Below are 27,973 nucleotides of genomic sequence, written 5' to 3' on the forward strand. Positions count from 1 at the left end.
TATAATATATGTATGTAATATATTATACAATGTATATATAATATCACATTGTATATTATTAATATATAAAATATATAATATATTTCTATATAACATAGATATAATTATATACAAAATTGCATATATATTTACATTATTGCGTATATGTTTAATTTATATATTTACTTGTATAAACTACATTGATTATCTTTTTTCTAGCTTTATTGAGATATAATTGACATTTATCATTGTGTCATTTTAAAGTGTACAACATATCAATTTGATGCACTTAATATATTGTGAAATGATTACCACTGTAGAGTTGACTAGCATGTCTATTACCTCAGTTAATTACCATTTCTTTTTGTGGTGAGATTATTTAAGATCTCCTCTTTTAGCAACTTTCAAGTATACAATGCAGTATTGTTAATTAACTATGGGCACCATGCTGTACACTGGACCCCAGAATGTATTCATCTTATAACTGGAAGTTTGCATGCTTTGACCAAAATTTCCTCATTCTGCCCACTACTCCCTCTTCCTCCCCAGCCCTTGGCAATCACCACTCTACTCTCTGTTTCCATGAATTCAGCATTTTTAGATTCCACATGTAAGTGCCAGCATACAGTATTTGTCTTTCTCTGTCTGACTTATTTCATTAGCATAATAGGCTCAGGGTCCATCCATGTTGTAAATGGCAGGATATCCTCCTTTCTCATGGCTGAATCACATTCCACTGTATATGTATACCAGGTTGTTTTTTTAAATCCATTCATCCACTGATGGACACCTAGGTTATTTCCATATGTTGGTTATTTTGAGTAACACTGTAATGGATCCAGGGGTGCAGACATCTCTTTGAGATCCGGATTTCATTTCCTTTGGATAGATACCCTAATGGGTTATCTCTGTCCTTCTAAATCTTACCTGTCCTTGAATATCTCTGATCAAATGTCATTCTTTCTATGAATAATTCTCAGTTTTACCAGTCACAAGTAGTTTCTTTTTTTCTGCCAATTTCCATTGTTTTCACAGTTCCCTGACAAAGGTATAAAGAGCCTACATACATCTTCCCTAATAGACTGCACCCTGCTCTTGTCATGAGAGTGTAATCATTGTTGTTACTTTAATCTTTGTATCCTTTGTTAACCCTGTGGTCAAAAATTATTACTTAAATACGAAGCTATTTTAACTGAGGTCTAGATGATCTGAAATAAATTAATATCTTACCCTCTCATCCTGTTGACATATTTGCATTTCAACAGGAACTTTCTGGAGAAACACAATGCTGAACTCACAAGATTTGAGGGTGGCCATTTAAGGTATGAAGTCATGTTAGTCATATTAATTAGGGGCAGGTTTTATCTCTGACTCCACATCCCATTCGTGGGTGGAGGCCTCATTTACTTATGCCTGAGACTTGCTCTGCCTTTATTCTTAATACATGGGGATCAAGGTTGAAGAATCAGATTCTTATGGAAAATAAGACATTTCTTGGACATTTTCTGTTAGCCTTTCCTGTGTACAAACCACCCGCAAACTTAGTGGCCTAAGATAGTAATAAGATATTATCTTTCAAGGTACTGTGGTTGGCGAAGCAGTTCCTCTGTTGGTTTTGCATGAGGCCATTCACATAGGGGGTCAACTGAACCAGAGGGTCCAAGATAGCAGGTGATACTGGCTCTTGGCCTGATTTACCCAGGTTTTTCTCTATGTGGTCTCTCATACTCCAGGAGGCTATACCAGCTTCCTGACGTGGCAGCCACAAGGTAACATTCCAAAATGGCAAGGGCAGAAGCTCCAATGTCTCTTTATACCAGGGCTCCAGATTTCGCACAACATGTGGTTAAAGCATGTCACATGCCAGTCCATAATGGAAAGATGCGGAAACAGAGGCCACCTTCAATGGGAGGAGCTGCAAAGAATTTATTACCCTATGAAATCGACCAGACAACTGTGTGGCATTTCCAGTGACTCAGACACAAGAGACTTAGGCTACCACTCCGCACTATGCAGAAGTCCTCTACTTATTCTCATCTCTAAGGGACAGAGGAAGGATATGATATCCTCAAAGACATCTCGCTGCCCAGAGATGGGAGACAAATGATTTCTCAATATGATGCCACACTGGACTGAACCGAATTAACCAATGGTATGATATCCTGAAGATTTTGTTCTTTACCCAAAAGTAGGGGAAATTGAGTTGTTTCGTCTGTGGGGAAGAACACTATGTTGGCTGACCACCATATATTTCTGGGAAATTAACCACTTACGTCTAAGTGATGGCAGGAGGCTGCCCACATTGCCAAACCATTTCTTGCAGGTGGTAGTATCTTTCTAAAGATTGAATCTCAACCCTAAGAATGAAATAACTAGCAAAGCATCACCATAAAACTATATATAAAGAATGCCGAGCTTGCCTGAAAGGAATTTAGAGGGGAGATTCTATCATCTGTAGAGAGTTAAACAGCACTACTCCACCCCCCCAGCCCACCACCACAATACAGTCTTTCTTTTGCAGTGTAATAAGAATAAGTAAGATTCAGTGGATTTCCTGCACTCAACATGAGGGAGCATTTCTTACAACATCCCTTTGCCTAATCAGGGAAGGGGGATGTTTGAGGAATTTACTGAGTACCTCATTCCATACTCACAACCATGCTCAGAGGGAAGAATTAGTATTGCACAACTCAGGAAATGGCATCTGAAGGGTTAAGAAATTGTCTACTACCTCACAGTTAGTAAGAATTGGAACTGGAATTCATGCTCAGTTCCAGGTATGTCTGAAGCAAGACTCACCACCACCACCCTATCTCCCAGGAGGATATACATACAAGATCTACCAGATAGATCATGACTTGGATAAAGGAATACAAGAAACCAAAGGCTTGTAGAATCCCAGAGAGGAAAACGCTGGAGGAAGTTTTGGGATGGCCTGGAAGCATGATGTTACTCCATTTCTGTCTTTAAAAGAAAGGTCCAATGAAGAAAGAATATTGAAGGTGAGAGAGAGACGGAAGGAGGGAGGGAGGGAGAGAGAAGGACGGCTGCACTCTGGCTTCAACAAAGTCTTCGTGACCCAGAGTCATTTCTTATTAGCCACGGGGAAGTTCAAAGTACTTTCTGGTGTATAGCGCAGGCCAGTCTGGGCTTTCCAGCCAAACATGTGATATGACTAGGGTAGTTTAGAGTGACCCTGGGAAAAGCTGTTGTTAATTCTATTCAGTTCAGTCTAGCATTGTATAGGGAAATCATTTGTCTTAAGTAAGACCCTGTGTTTTGCAAGGTAATGTCATCCTGTTACCACATATTCATAAATACCTAGGGACTATCTATTGAGGTATTTTTTGTCTTGTTTCACATTGGCTGCGCATGTCAAAGACCCATGCCAACCCCACGTAGCCCAGGAGGGGGCAATTCCAATGAAAGACTGTTGGTTGTCTGGGGACTACTGTCCAAAATTGAAGCCTTGAAAGGGGAAGGGAGAGTCTCTATTGGCCATTCTAGGCCTGAACTCCATATCTTGAAAACTGTTGTATTATTTTTGCCTATCCATTGTGTGCTTATGACTGACTCATGATAAAGGTGGATCTGCTCAACAGCAGGCTTATAAGCAGAAGAAGGGAGAGAACCCAGTCTCCCATAGACTAGGGGCCAGGATAACTAGGGACTTTTCTCTAGTGTGATGGAGGAGAAAAGGAAGCCCACAAATACAGGCATGAGATGTTCTGCTAATCACATAAATAGGAACCTGGAACCAGATTTATTTGCTCCGGAGTAAAAAAGAAAGTTGTACATTTCTTATACTCAAGAGTTGTTGGGAAAATTAACACTCATTATATATATATACCTGCCAGACAGATCTATGTACTTAAAATAGGCTCTCTTATGGCCTTTTCTGATTATTTTAGTGTTCTTTAGTTTTACTTCTGCCAAGGTCTTGGAGAGACTAAGATCATTTCTTATATTTGCATATTTCTTGGACCTAGGGTCACACTATGACCTTAGTGGACATGTGTGCCTTTTGATGCTTGCAACATATTGGAAGCTTATTAAAGATTACTGAAAGACTTTTAAATTTCCCAACTGTTTTAACAAGAAGAACCAACCTAATAGTGCAGCTGAGGGACACCCGGCTAGTCCTAACAGCTGGCACATGGGTCTAAATGCTGCCCTGCATTTAGAATGGCAGGTGTCTTGGCACATTCTGGACACAAGCCAGTTGACTCACCCCAAAGAGCCAGCCCAGTCTCTGCAACATCTATGATCACCTAGAGAGATTTTTATTTGGTGTGTGGCTTTAGAAAATATACTGCTCCATTAGTAATAACCCCTCACTCCTTTCATTCCAGCTTTATCTGATGGCCTCAGTCCCCTAGAAAACAGCACCGACCTTGCAGTTTAGGATTCTGAGTAGAGTTTCTTTTTCAATGGAAGGGTTATAATGTGCTAGATTATGTTGAGTTAGTCTTCTGTGTCCTCAGTGTGTTAGCAAGGTAGCCTGGGCTCTACTGCTGTTTTCATTAATAAGAAGTGGGTGATGGATGCAGAGGTGGGTGTGGATAGAACAGGCTCCACTAGTCCTTAGAGACCACATTTCCATAGTGGGCATTAGGAACTCATAGCTGTCAAAGTGAGCCACTAAGGATGATACACTCTCCATTCTCAGTGTGAGTGTGAGTGTGAGTGTGAGTGTGTGTGTGTGTGTGTGTGTGTGTGTGTCGGGGAGCTCAGAGTCCATTCCTCCACTTGGTCTGAAAGTATTTGATAAGTGAGCATACAGAAGTTTAAAGAGGAAGAGGTTTTTAATAAGCTCACATAGGCTGAACTTCAGCATAGTTGATACTATCAGATTTGGCAACTTTACTTATAGGTTGTGTCCTTAAAAAAAGTTGTTCTGTTATCTAAGCACATAAGTCATATTTTTATTGTAGAAAATTTGGAAGAGCCAAAAAATACAAGGACAAAATTAAAATCACCTATAATTACACTATTAATATTTGTGTGTAAGATGAAATTAAATACTATATATATAGTTGGTAAGGTATTTAATATGATGTGATATGTAACATTTCATAAAATATTATATTGCATTATATTACTATTTTTTGTATAAAAGTATGAAAATATATGTATATACTATATTGCAACTTAATTGGTAAGTAATTTCAAACTTTCTTGAATGTGATTAATATGAAAAGTATTTGATGGAAGAATAAATGAATAAACTTTTACATTAATGAACAAATGCATGAGTAGGTTCATTTTCCACTTTGTGGGGTGGGGGAATTTACAACCCTTCCAAAAACTTTAACCTAGAGGAAATCAGAGATTCACACTAACCTCCTCCTCATAATGGAATGATAGTCCATCTCCTCCTGATTCTGTCCCCAAAACATGGCAACAAACATATACACACATACCCATCATTTAAATACTAGCTCTTGTTTATCTTACTATGAACTTGGCCTAGGACAGGAAGTCTGGTTCTATAGACTCAACTCTCAAAAATACAAACAATGAAACTCTGTCTCTCAGTTTCTTTCTCTTAAACTTCCTCTACTCTCTTTCACATACACACACACACACACACACACACACACACACTCCACGACAACCACCACCATTCTGTAGCATAACTAAATCACTCATGTGGGAAGGTCTTAAGTAATCCCAGAGATTTCCACATTGCTTATGTTGGGCTGAATATTAGGTGTTATATATTTTTTCTTTGGCATCATAATATTTCTCTTCAGAGATAAACTATGGTTTAACAAATAAAGCTTCAAATAAAAACCTGCCCAGTTCTTTTGAGGTCAACTGCATCTGACTCAAAATTGCTTTGAGACTTTAGTTGTACATCTCTGACTTCCAAATATTGCAGAAAAGTGAAAAATGGGAAAGAAACAGAAGCCAAAAATATGGGATATTTCAATCAAATCTCATTTTGTTCTCCTCCACTTTTGTTTAGAGGTTAAGAACAGGGTTCTTTTTTTAAATTGTTTTATTTATTTTATTTTTGAGAGAGTGTAAGGTGGGAGGGACAGAGAGAGGGGGAGAAACAGAATCCAAAGCAAGTTCTAAGCTCCAAGCTGTCAGCACAGAGGCTGACACGGGACTTGAACTCACAGACAGTGACCTGAGCTGAAGTCAGATGCTCAACCAACTGAGCCACCTAGGTGTCCCAAGAACAAGGTTATGATGCCCAAGATCTGACCTGAAGCCTGACTTTGCCACCCTCAGCCAGGTGACCTTAAACTCTTAAAGTTCCAGTTTCCTCATTAATAAAATGGATTAATAGTAGTCCTCTTTTATAAAATTATTGTGAGGATTAATCAAGATAATGGGTGTTTAGTACTTAGAACAGGGACTTTTAAATACTAAGTGCTAAATACTAAGCAATTATAATTATAGCATCATTATTGGTCTTTTTTAAAAAAATGTTTTTTTTTTTAAATTTTTGGGAGAGAGAAATGGCACATGCTCCCATGGTGTGCCTGAACCTGTGAGGGTTGAGGGCCAGGAAGAAAGGGAGACAGAAGATCAGAAGCAGGTTCTGAACCGACAGCAATTTGTCTGATTCAGGGCTCAAACTCATGAGCCATGAGACCATAACCTCAGCCAGAAGTTGGACACTTAACCAGTGAGCCACCCAGGATATCTGTCATAATCGGTCTTTTCTTAATATCAGTATTACCGGCCTTGCATTGAACTTGAAACTAAAAAATCGTAGAATGAGCCACTCATTCTACAAGCTCAATATAAATTTCCTCCTGGAATACTAATTTATTTTTCTTCTAAATTTAAAATAAATATAAACATATATAACATATGTGAGGGGGTGGTGGCAAGCATTCAGGCAATTTCCTACTTATCAAAGAAATCTAACCTGGTAAAAGTAAATGATTATGCAATCAGACTTTTCTAGGATTTCTAACTACAGCACGTCATGATCTATAATGCTGTATTGTCTGTTGGTTTCATTACAACATCCAGATTATAAATGATGGCCTTCATAGGCAAAGTACCCAGTGCAGCCAATATTACTCCAGAGAGTGCTCCAGAGAAACCTAATTCTGTTAAAGATTCAGTTACAAAGGAGAACGTCAAAGCTGATGAGGTATGATGCTGTCATGGGATTGGGGTTTAGTACCATGAAACTGATCATCCATGAGTCAGTTTTTGGCTTAAGCGTTGGGAACCTCCAGGGAGCACTAATAGGATTCACAAGTGTTCTGGCAGCCATCTCAGTGCTGTGTAAACCATGAGGCCAGGACAAGAGAGCCCAAGAGGGATAGCATTTCATGGCTTCATTCTTTCTGGCATGTTCAGAGTCTCAGAACTTGAGAGAACACTGTGTTGATCCATGTTTGGTGTTGAATGAGGTGGGATGTGAAGACAGGATAAAAACGGAGTTTCTCTATTCCAGAGATCTTACTAGCCATTCCTGAAAGAGAACTGGGGTCAGGCTTGCAGGCAAGAAAAATCCCCTCAGGTCTCCCAAGAGTTGATAGGGGATGTGAAATAGACCATAGAGTCTGAAGGAAGAGACTAAGTCCAGGTCCTGAAGCATGTCCATCATGAATACACATTCCATGGCTCCTTCTGATGGTCTGTGACATGTCTCTGAGCCATCTGAAGCCAACAAAACTATAGTTTTTTCCCATAGACTAAGCTGAAAATTGAACTGAATATGACAGGAAATTTGCCTTGCTCATTTTTCTCCTTTATAAATGTGTCTGCTGTCCCCTGGCCATCTTGATCTGCTCTCTCCATCTGCCAGAAATAGCATTCTTTGTTATAGACACTCTCAAATGTACCTCTGTCAGTGTGACTATTCTCACAGTGGTCATGACAGAATCCCCTGGGTTCTGTTCCTTTTATAACATTTTTTTTTTACCATTGAATGGGATGAATTCATTGCTTGAATTGGGTGGGTGGGGCATTTCTTCATGGACAGACATATTATCTATGTGTTTAATTCTCAACTAGACAATATCAAATGGATCACACCTTGAAGAAGGATAGCCCGTCAGTCAGATAGAGCTCTTGAAGGTCTGGCATGAAAGCCACTGAATTCCACCATGACTTTCCAGTGTACCTTTATAAGTAAGCTACTTAATTTCTCTGGATCTCAGTTTCTGGAGTGAGTTGAGCTGTGTCCCAATTGTACCTTTAAGATCAAATTTTAATTGCTAATTGTTTGATATATATATCTCAACCAAGAAACATAAATGTTTCTTGACTGTATTGAAGGTTAAGGAGATATGAATGTAATGTCCTATAATTACAATGCCTGGTGCATAAGAGTCAATACTCAATAAATACATCATGAATGCATTATTGTTTTTATGCACATAGACATGCATATTACTCAAGCCAACCCTGAGTTTTAAACTCTCAGTTGAGTTCAATTCTTGTGCATGAAGATGATAATTGAAGGGATCCAGCTGCTTCCCTGATCATGCACAATTGCTGGTTTTCATGCTGGGTACTTTGGAGCCTTCCCATCTGGTCCCACAGAACTGTTGGAACCTTGGGATTGGCAGTTTGAAGCAGTTTACCCCTCTCCCCCCCACCCCCATCTACTCAACATAGGAGAGTAAGAGCCCCTCCTCCAGCTGGGGCAACATTGGGAGTAGGTAAGTTCCTGACAATCTAATTTGCTCCTTGGAGTGAGTTTTCCTATGGGACAATGTGTTACATGGTATCTTGTTTCTTGGAGCAGTCCACATCTTGTATGAGTCAGGGAGGAAACACATGGCATGTTCAAACTGGGTAATCTGGGAGGGTTTAGTAAGGGGATTATTTACAAAGATGTGGGCCAGGTGCAGAGAAATCACAAAAGATAGTGTAGCAGCCTGGAGAATTGGAATGAGAAGGCTTAGGTGCCATGGTAGGAGTACATATTAAAACATGGAGACAGAGAGCTTAATGGGGAGGGCCACCAGCCAGTCCCTTACAGCAGAGAGACACGACTAGCTTGTGTTCCTTGGACAGAGAGCCAAGAGAGTTAATATCCTCTCCTCAATCTCTTGTTTCCCATTGGGTGAACTCAACCAGAAGCCAAAGAACCAGGAACCAGTCCAAGTAGACATTTCAAAATCTTTTTTAAAAATATTTATTTTGAGGGAGAGAGAGACAGAGTCTGAGTGGGGGACAGGCAGAGAGAGAGGAAGACACAGAATCCGAAGCAGGCTCCAGGCTCCAAGGTGTCAGCACAGAGCTCGATGTGGGGCTTGAACTCATGAACCATGATATCATGACCTGAGCCAAAGTCAGATGCTTAACTGACTANAATTAAAAAAAATAATTTTAATAACATTCTATTTAATTTTATATATCTAAAATATTGTATTCTAACATATAATCAGTATAAAATTTACTAATAAGGTATATTATATTTTTTAAACAAAGTCTTCAGAATCTGATGTGTAGTTTATACTTCTAGCAAGCATATGTCAATTCAACTAGTCACATTTTAAGTGCTGAATAGTCCTGGGTGGCTGGTAGCTACTACATAGGACAGGGCAAGTCTAGTATATTTTAAATGCTTAATACCACATATTATTATTAAAGAGGGGGGAATTGAGAAACATGCTTGCCTGGGTTTGGAGGGGGGAGGTGAAGGAAGCATTGGAGGCTTGTATCATACAAAGACCTGATGGTCTTGTCTGCCGGTTTCCTCCTTGACATGCCTCACAAGGCCATCTCATTTACAACCCCAGATTCTTAAACTCAAAGTGACCATAGAGATGGGCCCTCCTGGGAGAGATCTGAGGCCAGGCTGTGGGTGACTTGTGAGGACAGGAATGTGCCTTCCCCATCTCCCAGGACTCATCTATCACCATCATCCCATTCCTGTTACCTCACACCTCACCACCCAGTGGACCACTTCACCCAGGCCTCTGCTTTGTCTTGTGTCATATCCAGAATTTCTACCCATGGAGTTTCTCCAAAGAAGGTGTCTGGTTTCAAGAGCCAGGCTGTGTTTTCAAATGACAGTTCAGCACCTTTGAGAGTGACATCATGGCAAGAGTGATGGTATTAACTCCAGTGTTGGTACCAGAGGATGGCAAGAGCTCAGATGCATGGTGAGCTGGCTGCCCAGCAAAGGCTGTTGGGTAAGGCCCTGCCTCTGAGCTATGTTTTCCACTTTGCACATGGCCCATGGTGGCAAAGATGGTGGCTATTCACTGAACAGTCTATGTGTCCCCCTGTACTTTCCAGACCCCCTTGGATTTTCTCACTTTCTGCCCTTTACAACATCTCCATTAATGGGACTACTATCTGCCCAATGGAGGAGATCTGAATCTGAGAGTCGTCTGGGGCTCCTCTCCTTACCTTACCTTCCATATGCAATCTATCACCAAGTTCTTTCAAGGGTAGCTCCAAAATACATATCTTGACTTATTGCATGTCTCATGTCTTCCTAGCTTCACAGCTACTGACATAGTTCCAGAAACTACCTCCCTTTCCCTGGGCTGTGCCTCTTGTTTGGTGAGCCCACCCTTATTTCCCTCTTCATTCTTTATATAGCATGCTATTTAAAAACATAAATCAGGTCACATCCCATCTTGCTTAGGATACCCACTGGTTTTTCATGGCATTTTGAACAATAATATAAATACCATAAAATACAGGTACCTAAAAAGCCCTCCTTAATTTAGTTTTGGTAACCTCTCTGTCCTCACTTCTGCCCCCTTCATTTTGCTCACTAGGCTAAGCCCACTGGCTTTCTTTCTGTTAATCCAATACTATAAGCTTTCTCCTCCCTCAGGGCCTTTGCACCTGTTATGGAGAAAGAATCTAAGTGCCATGAAAGCAAGGACTTTGTATTTTTATCCTTGCATCTCCTTTACACATGTACTTGGCAAGTAGTTGATGGGTGGAAAAATACTCATTGAATAAATGAATGAAAGTATCTACTTGAGTTCAATTCCCAATAGTAGTCTGTAAGTTTACCAGCCAGAACAGAGGACTTCCCTTAAGAAATTCTGCCCTTGCCTAGACCTGAGCAAGAGACCTCTGTCCTAAGCCCCTTGCTTTATAGGGCTCTGCTCTGACCTTCTTCTATGCTTTCTCTTTCTCATAAGATGAAGACATCAAGAGGTTCAGAGGATGTGTCCTCCAAGAATGCATTCTAGAAAGGAATACAGCATTTCTAGAATTTCCTTCCAGAGTGCCCTTCTTCTAGACCCCAGAATTTCCTATCAATGACCCTGATCCTGCTTCCAGAGCCCCGATGGGGCTCTTCCCCATATCTGTCCTCTCAGGGAAGACCAGGGTGCATAGCCCTACACCTGGTGGTGGCACAGGGGCAGCTGTGTGATGTTACGTGTGGACAGGTCGTGAACGTGAAGGCTGCAGAATCCACTCAGCTCTGCGTGCTGTGGAATGGAGTTAGAGTGGTAAGAGAGGAGGGACAGATGGAGAGCTGAGGTTTACTTCTCCTCATTGCCAGTTTTAGCATGAAATGAAACAAGGAATCTGAGAAGCCTGCATTGAAACCTGGCCTCTGGGGCATGAAGGAAGGAGGAGAGTGGAGATTACATGTTGAGCAATTTGTGAACTCAGTTTATAACTTCTAAGTATTTACGTGGCATCTCCATTTGTACTCTCCAAAGCCTACAAATGCTCTGGGCAGGCCTCCTGAGCTGCGTGGAGTGCTGGCTCCCTTTGCATTGATTTAAGGTTAGGTGGAGGCCCTGGAGCATCCCCTCCATCACTGAAACAGAGGGGACCCCAAGAAAGAGCCAGGAACTCCGTATGGTGCAGTAGCCATTTTCCTTCCCCATCTTTGTATTTGTGCTTACTTTCCCTAAGGTTATTAACAGAATTAATGGTAGAAGGTTTGTGAACAAGATTAATGCCCCATAATAGAGGTTTAGATAAATAAATCAAGTACATACATCCAACGCTATACTCTGTATCTATTAAAACATTTTAGATAAATAACTGGAATAACAATAATATTACTACTAATAACCACAACAATGACAGCTCTCTCTCCTTGAGCACTGGGTCTCTGTCAGTCAGCATATGCAGCAGCTCACACTCACCATCTCACTTAGGCCCCAAAACCACAGGATGGGTTCTTAGTTCAAGGCATCAGCAAGGAAACTGAGCTTGGGAGGATTTAATTATACATGGGTGTGCAGATTACGGAGTTGTTCTCTGAGTCTTTTGAACTGGGCCACAGTTTCTTCACAAGGAGGAGGTGGCATCTTCCAGAATCACAGCCCCCCTCCCCCCACCACCACTTCCCTAGGAGATGGGAAACCTGAGCTCCTTTTCTTATTGAGGTATAATTGGCATGTAATGTTGTGTAAGTTTAAGGAGCAGGAAGATGCTGGTTTGACACATTTATATATTGCAATATGATTACCACCTGTTACCACCTGTACCATTGCTTTTTTGTGGTGAGAACATTTACAATCTAATCTTCTAGCAACTTTGAAGTATAAAACCAGTATTGTTGACTATAATCACTCTGCTTTGCATTAGATCTCCAGAACTTATCCATCTTCTACTTGCAAGTTTGTATCATTAGACAACATCTCTTCAGTTCCCTAACCCTCAACTACTGGAAACTACTATTATACTGTGTGTGTCTATGAATTCAGCTTGTTCAGACTCCACATATAAGTATAAATGATATCATACAGTTTCTACCTTTCTCCAGTCTGACTTGTCTCAGTGTAATGTTCTCAAAGTTCATCCATGTCACTGCAAATGGCAGTCCTGTGGCTAAATAACATTACACTGTACATTTACACATCTTCTTTATCCATTCATCTATTGATGGGCCTTTAGGTTGTTGCCACCTCTTGGCTATTGTAAATAATGCTGAAATAACATGGGAGTACAGCTGTCTTTTTGATATCCTGTTTTCATCTCCTTTGGATATATACTCAGAAGTGGGATAGCTGGATCATATGCTAGTTCCACTTTTAATCTGTTGGTGGGAATGCCAATTCATTCAGCCACTGTGGACAACAATATGGCTGTTCCTCAAAAATTTAAATATAGAAACCTGAGCCCTTTGGCTCTCAGTTTGCTTTTCCCTCCTCTTGGCCCCTTGATACTTAACCTCTCTAAGTCTTCTTTTTTTTTTTCTTTTTACCAGTGAAATAGGAATAACAACAATACAACAATATGGAATATTACTACTTGTTCACTCTCTTGGTAAGTTCCAATTTTTCTCCTCCTCTTCTCTGAAAGCTGGTTGTCAGTTATTGTGTTCCTTGTGGGGGCCAGGGGGTGGGCTAAATGGCCCTCCCCATGGCCCATTCTATGAGAAGGATCAGTAAGACAGGAACTTCCACATCACCCAGCTTATCTCCTCACAGCTGTCCAGCCTGGTGTACTAAATCATTTGATTTCCTCTCCTGTCTCGAGTTGCCCATCAAGGTCCTTCTAGTATGTATGACAAGACCTTAGCCACAGGGTAGTGAGAAGAGAAAAGGGACTGAGAAGTGAAGAGAAAAGCTAGATGAAATCCATATAAGTCAATATGCATAAAGATCTAGAAGGATCTAGACCCAGAAGTTAATGGTAATCATTTTTGGGTGATGGAAATATGGTTACTTTCTTCATACATTTCAAGAAAAAGTATACATTTTTTTATTTGCTAAACTGTGCACTTGTCATCAAGAGAATGAAGGAGGACAGAGACTGTTAGGTGTCCTCCTGGTGGGTAGTTGATCTTGGGGAAAAAGGACTCTAAGGGATAGAACAGACATAGGATTGAAAAAAGAATCATGTATGAAAAGGCACTGGTTGAGATGTGGAGAGGGGTAGGTGTTTCCTGAGTCCTAGTGGGATAGGCACCACTGGTTTGCCAGCAGCCAGGTCTGTGTGGAGGCCCCAACACAGGCCAGTAAGATTCATGACAAAATGTCAACAGAAATACTACCTTCAGTGAATGAAAAGAAACAAACATGCTTTCTCCTTTAAAACAGTTTTCTTTTAACATGAACATAAACAAATAACTACCAGGGGCAGTGTGGGAACCAGATAGCTTTCAGGTAGGTCTGTTCCACCATTTTGCAAACAGACACCCAAGTTTGGAAGTTCTGTGTTCACCCAAATGGGACTGGACATCAGGCAAGTCTAATGGCAAATTGAAACTTCTCTACCCACGCACCATTACCATGGTTTGGTTCCAAAGTGTTTTTTGAATGGCCTCCTTAGTCTGTCTTAAACCCACCATCCACATGGCTACCCACCCATTTGCACGGAAGGACATTTATGAACATTAGTGTTACTTGTGTCTCCTTCATTTTTTCCACAGAAGACATCGCAGATCCTGGACCTTGGAATCTCTTCTCTTACATCTGCTTTTGACAAAAGCATGTATAGTGCAAGAGACAATTTATCTTTCTCTGATGTATTTCAGCAGGTTCCTACCACTATGCCTCTGGGTTTGTTTCTAAGAAGATATTCCCTGTGCCTTCATGTATGACTCTTATCAGCCATGGCTCTCCCTTTGTTCTTCTGCCCTTCTGACATTGGCAACAAGAGAAGGCAGCCATGGAAACCTGTCAGTTTTCTAACTTACTTTTCAGCATTGCATATCATTATTTCCAGTGGGCAAAAGGCAAAATGAATGAATGACAGAGATGTAGAAATGAAACTAGAATGGTACTGCAGATTGGATTTGCTACAGGTAGAAGCTGAGACAGAGTTTAAGGAGCAGGTTATCAGGTATCAACATCTCTGGGTGGGGGAGATGAACTGTGATGTAACCCAACAAAGACTTGGCCAACCCAGTGGGGAGGTCTGGTAGGTATGTGGTACCAACAGAGCTATTCTGTAGGAGATGGGCTGTCTTTTAAGGGCATGACCTTAGACGATGTAAGGAGTCTCTTTGTAGTTGAATAGGACCCTCCAGGGCCTGAGGGATATCTGCTGACTGCACTCCCAATAGCAGGGACAGCAGATTCTCCATTGAAGGGGACCCTGGGTGTGCTGCTCCATGTCCTCCACAAATGGACTGCACTGGACCACCCAACCAGCTGTTCAGACCAATAACACAAGTCAGGTTAGGCAAAATCCCACTCCCTCTGTACAAACACCTCACAGTTGTTCAGGATTGATGTATTTGACTAACTTAGCCTGTTGTTTTGGTATTGTATAGTCTTGCTTCAACCTGGATGATGGCTTTGTTACATTGTAACTAGTCTAGGCAAAGTCTTGATGGATCATTGAGTTGAAACTAGATGAATTTGTTGATTACCCTAAACATATTTTTAAAAGCTTAATGTTCTACATTATAAATTACCTTCTGAAGTTACCTACTTCATCAACATCACATCATTGCTGTCATTACCATTATAAGTGTTCCCATTAACAACAACAAAAGCAAGAGTAAAACTAAGCATTTATACTCTTTGAGAGGAATATAAACTACTGCTGCTCTCCCTGTATTCTTCTCCTTCTTGTTGACCCTGTAGTGAGAGCCTTGAATGTATGACTAACTCTCTCCTCTGGATGATGTTCTTCTTGGATCAGCAGAAACTCCCCTCTTCTTATTTATTTTATTTTCTATTCAGGTTCTTTATTAAAAATTTTTTAAAGTTCTTTTAAAAAAATTTATTTCTGAGAGAGAGAGAGAGACAGTGTGAGCGGGGGAGGATCAGAAAGAGAGGGAGACACAGAATCTGAAGCAGACTCTAGGCTCTGAGCTGGCTGTCAGCACAGAGCCCAACACGGGACTTGAACCCACAAACCATGAGATCATGACCTGAGCCGAAGTCAGACGCTTAACCGACTGAGCCACCCAGGCACGCCTCTATTCAGGTTCTTGAGATGCTTGTTCTTCTTCCCAATGTTCTCTGGCACATTCAAGGTGTAATGATGTGAAGTCAACTTGGTTGTCCCCATTTTCAGTTTAGGAGACATCCACTGTAGGTGCTGCATTTAACACTGAGAGGAAGAGTGACTTGCAGATGGTAGTAAGGGGATTGTCTGGCCCTTGGGTCACTCCGTGTGTAGGCAGACCTATTGGAAGCTCTTTCTACAGGTAGCTAATACATATAAACTGTAAAACAAACAAAAAAAGACATAATAGATTAAAAATAGATAATAAATGAAAATACAACAAACAAAGGAGAAAACATCCAACTTCCAACTAGACAGAGATATAGCCCCTATTAAACTTTTTTGGCTACTGTCTTGAAAGGCACATTGGTAATGCTCAGGGCATGGATCCAGGATTCCTGGATCTGAACCCTAGTTCTACTGCTTATCAGCTTGTGACCCTGGACTAGTTTCTTGCCTCAGTGTTATCATCTGTAAAATGGAGATAATATAAGAAACTTTATCATAGGGCTATAATGATAAGAAATGAATTAGTATTTGGAGGGTATGTAAAGTCATAGTTGTCTTGGAGTTAAGTACTATATCAGTGTTCGTCATGGAAGTCATAAATGAATTAAACATATCCAGAAAGTCTCATGCACATAACTGGAATCCCACCAGCCCTGAGATTCTGTGCTCTGCTTTTCAGTGTGCTAGGAGTCTCCAGATCTCCTGCCAGATCAAGTAGAGCAAACCTGAATTAGGTTCTAAGTGACACTGGATTGTTTTAGTTAGTGGAATACCATAAATTCAGTTCTTATTTTTTTGTACTATGGTATGCGTTGGTACCGTGGTCTTTTCACATAATTTCCTGACCATGTCCTTAGGTGGGAGTCCAAGAAGTGGAATTGCCAAACATGAAATTTTATCTTTTTTTTTTTTTGAAATTTTATCTTTTGATACATAATGTCAAATTGTCTTGTGCAAAGATTATGTAGCATACATTCCCAGGAGCAATGCTGGAAAGTACCTGTTTTCTGCATCCTCCTCCCCACTGTGAGTATTGATAATTATTTCCTTGTCTCTGTTGTGTTATATATGAACACCATCGGCATTGTGTTCTACAATACAGTTGTTGTCCTTCTCATTGATTATTTTGTATTTTGCCTTTATGACTCATCTATTCATATTTGCACATTTTTCTAGTAAGATGTGTATCAGCTGAAGTTCTGAGCTACAAACAATAAAAACCAATTTAAGCAGATGGATAATTGATTTTTTTAGGGTATCAGGTTGCTCATGTAATTGACAGGGAGGCTGAACAATGAGGCCCAGAAAATAAGTAAGAACAAAGGAAGGACTGGATATAGAAACCACAACCTAGATTATAGGGAAGGATAGTGGTGGAATAAGCTGTCACCAGTGGACATATCTCCTTCCTCGATGCACTGCTCTCTCTCAATGTACTGGTCATTGGCCTCTCCAACTGTCCAGTCAAGGAAAAGGCAAAAGCCCACTATGGGGTTCCTGTCTTCTCTTCATTGTTTTGTACCAGTGCTTTGTACATTTGGAATATTGATCCTTTGCATGTCTTTTGTATTGGAAGCACCTTTCCTTCAATTTGTATTTACCTTTTAACTTTGTTCAGAGTGCATTTGGCCACACTGAAATTTTACATTTTCTTTCAATAATTATAAAATATTTTCAGCTGCTGGTGTGCACATGGTAGGCTCTAAATTATTCCTTTTTAACTCCAGATTCTTCCATATCATCAGATAGGGGATATCTGTGGTATATTGTTGAGATAATGGCCCTGGATTTATTCATGTGTCACTGCATCCATATCCTTGGCTAGTCCAATCCACATTAATCAGAACTTGCTTATGGCAGTTGCTTCAGCCAATAGGACAATCGAAGCACAATCAATACATGATTCAAGCAGAGGTAGAAAAAGTGCTCGCACATTGAGATCTGCTTTCTTAGACCTGTGTGACCCCTACCACACAGAAGATGATCTGACTCCTTTAGTGCTGGCAGAGGTCATCTAAGCCAGCCCAAACCAGAACTACTCAGTCCATCCATGGAATGGTGAGGAATTATAAATGTGTGTTGTGCTGGTCTGGGTCTGTTAATAGTGATGCTATTGGCTAGAAAGGCTGGAGGACACTCACCTGGGCCTGGGGCGAGCCCCACAGAAATGTCCCCATTCAGAGTCAGGGTTGTAGCTGAACTGGCCTTTGTGGTTCTTATTTTGATTGCAAGAGGCACCTCATCAGCAACACTCAGGGAATTGTGAAACAAGAACAAAAATCAAGGTTTATTGCACACAGGCTCATGGATGGTGCATGACACGTCTGGGGTCATAGAACGAGGTTGTGGGGAGAGAGAGAGAGAGCATGGGCTTAAGGTTCTGCTTTTATTAGGATTGAGGATGGGGTGTCTAGGGTTTTGTGGGTTCACTCCTTGTTGGTGAATTTATAACATAAGAGCAGTAATTAAAGCATGAACAGGGAAAAATAAGTAGTCAAATGGTCAGTTATAGAAGTAAACCAGGGGTCTCTAAGACAGGGGTGGAGTGGCCTGGCTTTTTATCTAGTCTCATGGCTGGCACTGTATTTATTGGAGATAGCTGTGTGAAGAGGATGGTTGGCAATCAAAAGATTAATGTCAGACACTTGCATCATGATCAAAAAGCCAACTGTCAGGTGCTTACACTGCAAAGTGTTTGATATTTTAAGCCACTAAGTTTTGAAGAAGCTTGTTACGCATCACATGCAAACTGATACACTAACTATACATGCAACTCCTTTAAAAATCCTATTAATTCTAGGGGTGCTTGGGTGGCTCAATCAGTTAAACAGAATCTGACTCTTGATTCTGGCTCATGTCCTGATCTCATGGTCTTGGGGGCAAACCCTGCATTGGGCTCTGCATGGAGCCTGTTTGAGATTCTCTCTCTCTCCCTCTCTCTCTCTCTCACCCCCTCTCTCCATCTCTCTCAAAATAAATAAATAAACATTAAAAAATGAATGTTAAAAAAATGAATTCTATTATTTGTTTCTTGCCTATTGCTTCCCAAACTATATAATCTGCAGGAGAGAGTAACTCAGGACCTAAAAGAGCTCACAAGTAATTCAATGTACTCTACATTCAACTTTCTATGACATTCATTTCCTGGAAGCTCTTTTTCTCTTTTAACGTTTGTTTATTTATTTTGAGGATGGGAAGGGGAGAGAGAGAAGAAGAAAGAAAATCCCAAGCAGACTCCACACTGTCACTGCAAAGCCCTGGTAGCTCTTAGAGAATACCACTGATTGGTCCTCTCTTGTTGACTTGAAGAGTATTTGCTTTAGGTGGCCCAAAGAATAGGATATTCCCTCCTGCTTCTATCTTGGCAAAAGGCAGAATAAGAAATATCCCTTTCCTTCATCGAAAAGGTCTCCTTGGTTGGAGAATTCCTCCGGCTCTCCAAATCTTTTCCCAGTTATTTCCTCACCCAAGACACAGTCTAATTTAACCTCTGTGTTGGCAAATATCCATCATTGAACCTTCTTATCATTTAAAGTCTTCTTTGCTAAAATCTGAGGGCTCTATCCACAGGATTATCAGGCCCATCATTTACTTAGCCCACCACTTTGTCCACAGAAACACGATGGAGAGAAGGTGGGTGTCATTTTAACTGATCTCTTTATGTCAGTCCCGAACTCACCCAACATTCATCACATTGTAGGCATTTGGGAAAATGCCTTTGTGTAAAATCACGGAGTGGTAAACATTAAGAGAACTTTGGGTCCATACAATCCAGTCTCTTAGCCCAAGGACACAGATTTCTTAGTGATGGAGCTAGGGCTAAATTACTTAAAGCTATTTCCTCTACTGGTTTCATATAAACTACTTAGTATGAGCATTTTGGGAGTTCCTAATGCTCATCCTGTCTCCCCTTCTCACTGTGTCTCACATTAGGTGAACTTACTCATTCCCAGATATGTAAATTATGTCTCTGACTTCCAAATTTATATTTGTAACTCCAAACTCCTGTATCTAACTGCCTACTCACTATGTATCCTTGGATGTCTTGCAGATATATCTAAATTAATGTGTCCAAAACAAGACTTTCAGTCATCCAAATGGTCTACCCACTCCATGTCCACATCACTAACCTCAGCCAGGTTGTTATTACTGCTTATATAGGCCATCCCAACAGTTCCTGTAGACTATTCTAACAGTTCCTGAATTACTTTCTTTCTTCTTCTCTACTTCTCCTCTAACACATTCTCCACACAGCATCCAGAATAGTCTTCTAATTACGAAAACTGGATTATATCATGATTACCAGTTATGACCCCTTCCAATTGTACATGGAGTGAAATCCAAAATCCTCACTGTTGCTGGAAAGTTTTCATCATCCAGCCCCTGCCTACCCAACTACACTTCATCTCCGAGCCTTGATCTTTCAGGTTCAACCACACCAGACTTTTGGTTTCTCCATGTGTTAAATTTTCCCTGCCTCTAGGTCTCCAGTTATGCTATTCTTCTGCTTGGAAGATCTCTTAGCTTTCCTCCTGGCACTCTAGGCCTCAACATGAAAATAGCATCCTCCGATGGGCCTTTTCTGATGACTTGCCATGTTCTTTTCATAGCACTTACTACAGTCTGTAGTTCTTTCATGAGTATGTCCTTCTGCTCAAACTCCTGCATTGTCAACTACTATCTAAGTATTCCAAAAGCAAAACCAAGTCTACTTTGCTTATGGTAGCATATTTGTTGAATGAAAATCTGGAATCTTCATGCATCCAGTGGGCTTATACTGCAGAGTTAATATCCTACCTTTTCAGCCAGAGTTTTACCTTCTCTGACTACATCTTCACGGGCAAAATTATCAGTCTGTATTGCTTAGCATTCTGATTCCTTTTTATATAAATGCAGGAATTAGAGGGTTTGTTTGTTAAGTGCTATGCTGTTGGCTTATTTACTTTTTTTAAAAACAGGAGAAAAAACTCAGAGTTTTAGTACATGCTCACTAAGGTCCAGTGATGATATTGAGACATAAAAGTGACTGTGGCAGACAGCTTTTGTACATTTTAGACAAAGAAGGATAAATCTTTGATATTTTACAAAATAATTATGCTTTTTATGTTTGGCAACTACCATTAGTAAGGAATTCTAAAAATGATCGGGTCTGGGGTAGTCAGTTAGGAGAAGTAACAAGATTTGTTTATACAGAATTCTTTGTCTTGAATTTTATGTCTTGGACAATAAGGATGTCTCTCTACCCTCTGGTATGTGAGGCAGTATCTTTTCTGTGAGAGATTTATTTCTTTCTCTGGAGACAAAGGGAGGTCTTAGTGTTCTTCTTGCCCTGGCCCATTTCTTAAGTAACTCGATTGAAAATATGAAGACGTATCCATGGAACTCTTTGTGGTACAGATGCATTGTATACTGCAAAGACTCCCAGATGCATATCCCTGTCTTTTAAAAACATTCTTCTGACCTCCTATGTCCATCACTTGGGAGAATTCCAATTCAAGCATAGAAATTAGAGTCATTATTTCCCAATACTCTGAGGCTCATGGTCTTTAAAGAATGGTTCCAACCCTTTACTCTCATAGGCGTAATCCAGATAAATTTATCAGGATGGAACAATGCCACAAGAAAAAATAAGGGTTTGAGAATCCACTGGAAAAAATCCATTTGCTGGTCAGCAATAAGTCACTTAGTTCATACAGTCTGTCCATAGTCCAGAGGGTGATACCATGGAGGCTATGGGGTTTACAGGAGAGTCTGATTCTGTACTGACCTGGTCAATTGCTTGGATAAATCGCAACCTGGAGTTGCTTTCTTTACTCTTTACATTTCAGATGAGTCCTTCTAGAGGTGGTGTGGACAAGAGAGGTCCAAACACATGCATTGTTCAAATGGACATTATTTTCAAAAAACAAACAATCCCAAGTCTCAGAAAGCAGGGTTCTATGGTATGTTCCTGCATATAAAACACAGCCTAAATATTCCTTGAAGAATTTCCTGTATGTGTGACCATTTGTTAAGCAGAAGGGAAGGAAAGAGAAAGCACAATGTTTACACAGAAGGTGACTGGGTATGGCACCATGAAGGCCTACTTCCATATTCATCCCAAATTCACCATCTGAGACTTTCTTGAACTTTTTCAAATTTGCAGGATACAAAAGATATTGGTTCCATCTATGCAGATAATAAAATCTCACAGGTCTGTGTCTGTGAAGCCACACTGTTACATATTGTGCCTATGGCCAGGCTCTTATAAATTTTATATTTTTAATGTTTGTTTATTTTTGAGAGAGAGAGAGAAGAGAGATAGCATGCATAAGTGGGGGAGGGACAGAGAGAGAGAGAGAGAGAGAGGGATGTACAGAATCTGAAGCAGGCTCCAGGCTCCAAGCTGTAAGCACAGAGCCCAATGCATGGCTCGAACTCATGAACTGTGATATTGTGACCTGAGCTAAAGTCAGGTTTAGTTGGATACTCAACCAACTAAGCCACCCAGGTGCCCCCAGCTCTTATTAAATACTTCTCTTTGACACACCTAAAAAAGTAGGAAAAATCTTTATGAAAGCCCAAACAAGTGTTTTCCTAGTTTAGAAAATAGGTGACCTAAATCTGGCCCTTTCTGCTGCCTTGCACAAGAAACTCAGTCCCTCTTTGCCCTATTTTAATGTGAAATGCAGTTTTGAACACAAGTTGCCCCCGGGTGGGGAAAGAGCAAGCCAATTGCCCGCACAATCGGGTTTCATCTTAACCTTTGCTGAAGTTGGCCCAGGTTCAGCGTCTACACTGATGCCACACACCACCTGCAGCCTGGGCTCCTGCACCTCCCTGGGTTCCCAGGCAGCGCCAGCTTGGAGGCACTAAGAACAAACACTAGCTTCCCAGCAAGCTTCCCCCACCCTGCCCCAAGGCCGGGTCTTCTTCTTCCTCTGCTTTCTCACCAGCCAGGAGCCTATGGAGGAAGGCAGGTCTCCACATCTTCCCCTCACAGCAAACAGTGGTCCAGGAGCCTCCGAGGACTTGACACCCGGTTTGTATCTGCCCTCCCAGAGGAGAGTTTGCAGGGGCCAGTTTTGAGATTATTTGGAGCTGGTGATCAGTGAGGTGTCTTTAAGCTGGTGGAGCCAACTGTGCTGACTTAGTCAGCTGGCCTGGATAAACGCCATCCCGGCTTTCCTTTTGTTCATTTAAGGAAAATAATGTCAGAGTGCAGGATGGGCCCCCGGCGGGAGAGCTGACACCGTGGAGACGATTCATTAGCAGATGCTGTGCTGAACCTCAGCTGTTCTCTCCAGTGACATCGGTGTGACAGGGAGCTATTTGTTCAGGTGATGGGGCTTAGTGGGCTTCAGGCCAGGACCCCCATCCCCCATCCCCAGGGACCCCCCCCCCCACTTCCGGCACTGAAAAACACTAGAGTCTCTACACTGGCTTAATCTTCAACCCGCAAAATCTAACTGACTTCTCTCAATGACACTTAGAGGTTTTTGGGAGCCAGAGCACTGCCCCTCATGGGATGCTGGGGGCCAGGCACAAATGGGTTGGGTTGAAAAGCTGAGTTTGAAGGTCACCACTGCAGGATTTTTCTCCATGTGGTCATCACCCTGGTGGGGTGGAGTCTGCTCAGGACCATGGGATGATTGATCTTGGGTTAGAGCAGCTTGTCTCCAGGGGGCTAATGCCCACATGTAGTTTTAGCTAATTTTGTCCACAAACTCACTGGGTTATCTATCCCTGGTAAGGCCTCTTAGAGGCTCAGGATGATTGAGGTTTTGCATTTCCAAGTTTAATGTTCCCAGTATTTGAAAATAGAAGGAAATACTAAATGGGTCTTAAAAAAACTTATGTTTTAAATATTCAATCTACTTGGAGTATTTTCAGAATCATATGATATATATATCTGTATATCTATCTATTGATAGATAGATGATAGATAGATAGAGTGAGAAATGGCAACAAAGAGAGAATCAGAGACCCCGTGAATACAAAGCTGGGCCAAACAGTTACTATGGCCTCAGTGTCATATTCTCTGCCTCTCCACTCTTGGCTGTGACCCCTGGTTTAGCCTCTATGGTGAAATGCTGGGCACTTTGGTATCACCCAACTGAGAGGTACTTTGGGGGCCTAGAAGATCAAACAGACCTCTCAGAGAGTAGTTTGGGCTTTACTGTTAGAGGTTTATGACTTCTCTGGTAAGGTTCTATGACTAGTTCTGACCAATAAGCTATAGGTAGAAGTGGTTTGTGTCATTTCTGGACTCAAGTGGAGAAGAGTCAGGACATGTAGGCCCTTCCTAACATAGGGTCTGGACATGTTTTAAGTGGTAGAGCCTGCTTCCTGTAGATTTAAAATGTACTCCTTGCCATGTACTTGAACATATAAAAGAGCAAGAAATAAACTTTTGGGTGTAAAGCCATTGAGATTTCAGGGCTCATTTTTTTTCTTAAATACTTTATTGTCAAGTTGGTTTGCATATAACACCCAGTGCTCATCCCCACAAGTGCCATCCTCCATGCCCATCACCCCCCTTCCCCTTTCCCCCACCTCCATCAACCCTCAGTTTGTTTTCAGCACTCAAGAGTCTCTCATGGTTTGCCTCCCTCCCTCCCCCCAACTATTTTTACCCTTCTTCTCCCCCATAGTCCTCCATTAAGTTCCTCCTAATCCTCCTATACGTGCAAACATATGGTATCTGTCTTTCTCTGCCTGACTTATTTCGTTCAGCATAACACCCTCAAGTTCCATCCACATTGCTACACATGGCCTAACTTCATTCTTTCTCATTGCCATGGAGTATTCCATTGTATAGATAAAACATATCTTCTCGATCCATTCATCAGTTAATGGACACTTAGGCTCTTTCCATGTTTTGGCTATTGTTGAGAGTGTTGCTATGAACATTGGGGTACAGGTGCTCCTATGCATCAGCACTCCTGTATCCCTTGGGTAAATTCCTAGCAGTGCTATTGCTGGGTCATAGGGGAGTTCTAGTGTTAATTTTTTGAGGAACCTCCACACTGTTTTCCAGAGGGGCTGTACCAGTTTACATTCCCACCAACAGTGTAGGAGGGTGCCCAGTTCTCCACATGTTTGCCAGCATCTAGAGTCCTCTGATTTGATCATTTTAGCCACTCTGATTTGATCATTTTAGCCACTCTGACCGGCATGAGGTGGTATCTCAGTGTGGTTTTGATTTGTCTTTCCCTGATGAGAAGGGATGCTGAGCGTTGTCTCATGTGTCTGTTGGCCATCTGGATATCCTCTTTGGAGAAGTGTCTGTTCATATCTTCTGCCCATTTCTTCACTGGATTGTTTGACTTTTGGGTGTGGAGTTTGGTAAGTTCCTTATAGATTTTGGATACTAACCCATTATCTGATACGTCATTTGCAACTATCTTTTCCCATTCTGTCAGTTGCCTATTAGTTTTATGGATTGTTTCCTTTGCCATGCAAAAGCTTTTAACCTTGATGAGGTCCCAATAGTTCATTTTTGTTCTTGATTCCCTTGCCTTTGGGGATGTGTCAAGTAAGAAATTGCTGAGGTTGAGGTCAAGGAGGTTGTTTCCTGCTTTCTCCTCTAGGGTTTTGATGGTTTCATGTCTGACATTTAGGTCCTTTATCCATTTTGAGTTTATTTTTGTGTATGGTTTGAGAAAATGATCTAGTTTCATTCTTCTGCATGTTGCTGTCCAGTTCTCTCAGCACCATCTGTTAAAGAGGCTGTCTTCTTTCCATTGGATACTCTTTCCTGCTTTGTCAAAGATTAGTTGGCTGTACACTTTTGGGTCCAAGTCTGAGTTCTCTATTCAATTCCACTGGTCTATGTGTCTGTTTTTGTGCCAATACCATACTGTCTTGATGATGACAGCTTTGTAGTAGAGGCTAAAGTCTGGGATGGTGATGCCTCCCGTTTTGGTTTTCTTCTTCAATATTACTTTGGCTATTCGGGGTCTTTTGTGGTTCCATACAAATTTTAGGATAGTTTGTTCTAGTTTTGAGAAGTATGCTGGTGCAATTTTGATTGGAATTGCATTGAATGTGTAGATTGCTTTGGGTAGTAGTGACATTTTAACTATATTTATTCTTCTGATCCATGAGCATGGAATGTTTTTCCATTTCTTTGTGCCTTCTTCAATTTCCTTCATAGGTTTTCTATAGTTTTCATCATACAGATCTCTTATATCATTGGTTAGGTTTATCCCTAGGTACTTTATGGTTTTTTGTGCAATTGTGAATGGGATCAGTTTCTTGATTTCTCTTTCTGTTGCTTCATTGCTGGTGTATAAAAATGCAACTGATTTCTGTACATTGATTTTGTACCCTGCAGCTTTGCTGAATTCATGGATCAGTTCTAGTAGGGTTCTGGTGGAGTCTGTCGGGTTTTCTATGTAGAGTATCATGTTGTCTGCAAAAAGTGAGAGTTTGACTTCTTCTTTGCCAATTCTGAAGCCTCTTATTTCCTTTTCTTGTCTGATGGCTGATGCTAGGACTTCCAGCACTATGATAAACAATAGTGGTGAGAGTGGACATCCCTGTAGTGTTCCTGATCTCTGGGGGAAAGCTCTCAGTTTTTCCCTGTTGAGGATGATGTTAGCTGAGGGCTTCTCATAGATGGCTTTTATGATGTCCAAATAAGTTCCTTCTATCCTGACTTTCTCGAGGGTCTTTATTAAGAAGGGATGCTGTATTTTGTCAAATGCTTTTTCTACATCTATCAACAGGATCATATGGTTTTTATCTTTTCTTTTGTTAATGTGATGCATTACATTGATTGATTTGCGAATTTTGAACCAGCCCTGTGACCCAGGGATGAATCCCACTTGATCTTGGTGGATAATTCTTTTTATGTATTGTTGAATTTGATTTTTAAGTATCCTGTTGAGGATTGTTGCATCTGTATTCATCAAGGACATTGGCCTGTAGTTCTCTCTTTTTTTTCTGGACCTCTCACTTTGGAATCAAAGTGATGGTGGCTTCATAAAATGAGTCTGGAAGTTTTCCTTCAATTTCTAATTTTTGGAATAGCTTGAGAAGAATGGGTATTAATTCTGTTTTAAATGTCTGGCAGAATTCCTCAGGGAAGGCACTGGCCCAGGACTCTTATTTGTTTGGAGATTTTTGATAACTGATTCAATTTTCTCACTAGTTATGGGTCTGTTCAGATTTCATGTCTCTTCCCATCTGAATTTTGGTAGTCAGTATGTGTTTAGGAATTTGTCCACTTCTTCTAAGTTGTCCAATTTGTTGGCATATAATTTTTCATAGTATTCCATGAAAATTGCTTATATTTCTGAGGGGTTGGTTGTAATAAGTCCATTTTTATTCATGATTTTGTCTATTTTGGTGCTCTCTCTTTTCTTTTTGAGAAGCCTAGCTAGAGGTTTGTCACTTTTCTTTATTTTTTTAAAAAATCAACTCTTGGTTTCATTGATCTGTTCAACTGTTTCTTTTGTTTCTATATTGTTTATTTCTTCAGAGCTCATTTTTTAATCATTGTATGGCTTAAGCTATTCTGACTAAAACAATATTTTACCTTAAATAAGTTTTATTTAAACCATTGGATTTTAAAATAGTTAAAATAGTCTTATGTACATGTATTATTGTATATGTGTAGAATATATGATTATAAACTTTTGGCTCATACATTTTTCGTGGGCAACAACAAAATGAACCATGAATTAGCATCTCTTTTTGTTTTTACACATTTTAAGCACTTGATGCTAAGATGGTTACCAAGTATAGGCAGTGGGATTAGGAGTCTATAAGTCAAATTCTCTTTGCAGCGAAAATGCCCGATACAGGCTGTGGTCTCAGGAAGTTCAGTAGAGTGGAGGAAAGGTTGGGAATAGAAATAAGGAGATGTAGAAGGCACTGGAAAATCAGGGTCACTCTGGGCACTAAGGCTTCATTCACCCTCAAGTGCCTTTCCTCACTTACTTGGTCCCACACTGGTCTGTCCCCTTTTGAACTGTGTTGGCAATTGTTACCTCTGCTTCATCTTAGTTGTATTTAGTCTTAAGTTGTCTTTGCACTCATTCCACAAAGATCCATTCATTCCACAAAGATCTGCGGAGCTGGGAATGGATCTTATGTCAGGAGACAGGAGCTCAGAGTCCTAAGCCAGCCCTTGAAGACTCACAGGATAGTGAAAAGTTTCCTACAGAGGTGT

At 40.8% G+C, this 27,973-nt stretch overlaps 1 long non-coding RNA gene across 3 annotated transcripts; it reads left to right on the forward strand.

Moving 5' to 3' along the window:
* The first annotated feature begins 8,561 nt into the window (after positions 1-8,561).
* On the forward strand, positions 8,562-15,437 carry LOC144219511 (uncharacterized). Of its 3 annotated transcripts, none has more exons than XR_013331439.1 (4): positions 8,567-8,621; positions 9,913-10,103; positions 13,109-13,167; positions 14,276-15,437. It is a non-coding gene; the product is annotated as an uncharacterized LOC144219511 (long non-coding RNA). The 3 variants fall into 3 exon arrangements; XR_013331441.1 differs by having other exon boundaries at positions 9,913-10,073; XR_013331440.1 differs by lacking the exon at positions 9,913-10,103 and having other exon boundaries at positions 8,562-8,621.
* Positions 15,438-27,973: the final 12,536 nt, after the last annotated feature.

This window comes from Crocuta crocuta, unplaced genomic scaffold, assembly GCF_008692635.1.
Source record: "Crocuta crocuta isolate KB4526 unplaced genomic scaffold, BGI_CrCroc_1.0 scaffold99, whole genome shotgun sequence".
NCBI classification, from domain to species: domain Eukaryota; kingdom Metazoa; phylum Chordata; class Mammalia; order Carnivora; family Hyaenidae; genus Crocuta; species Crocuta crocuta.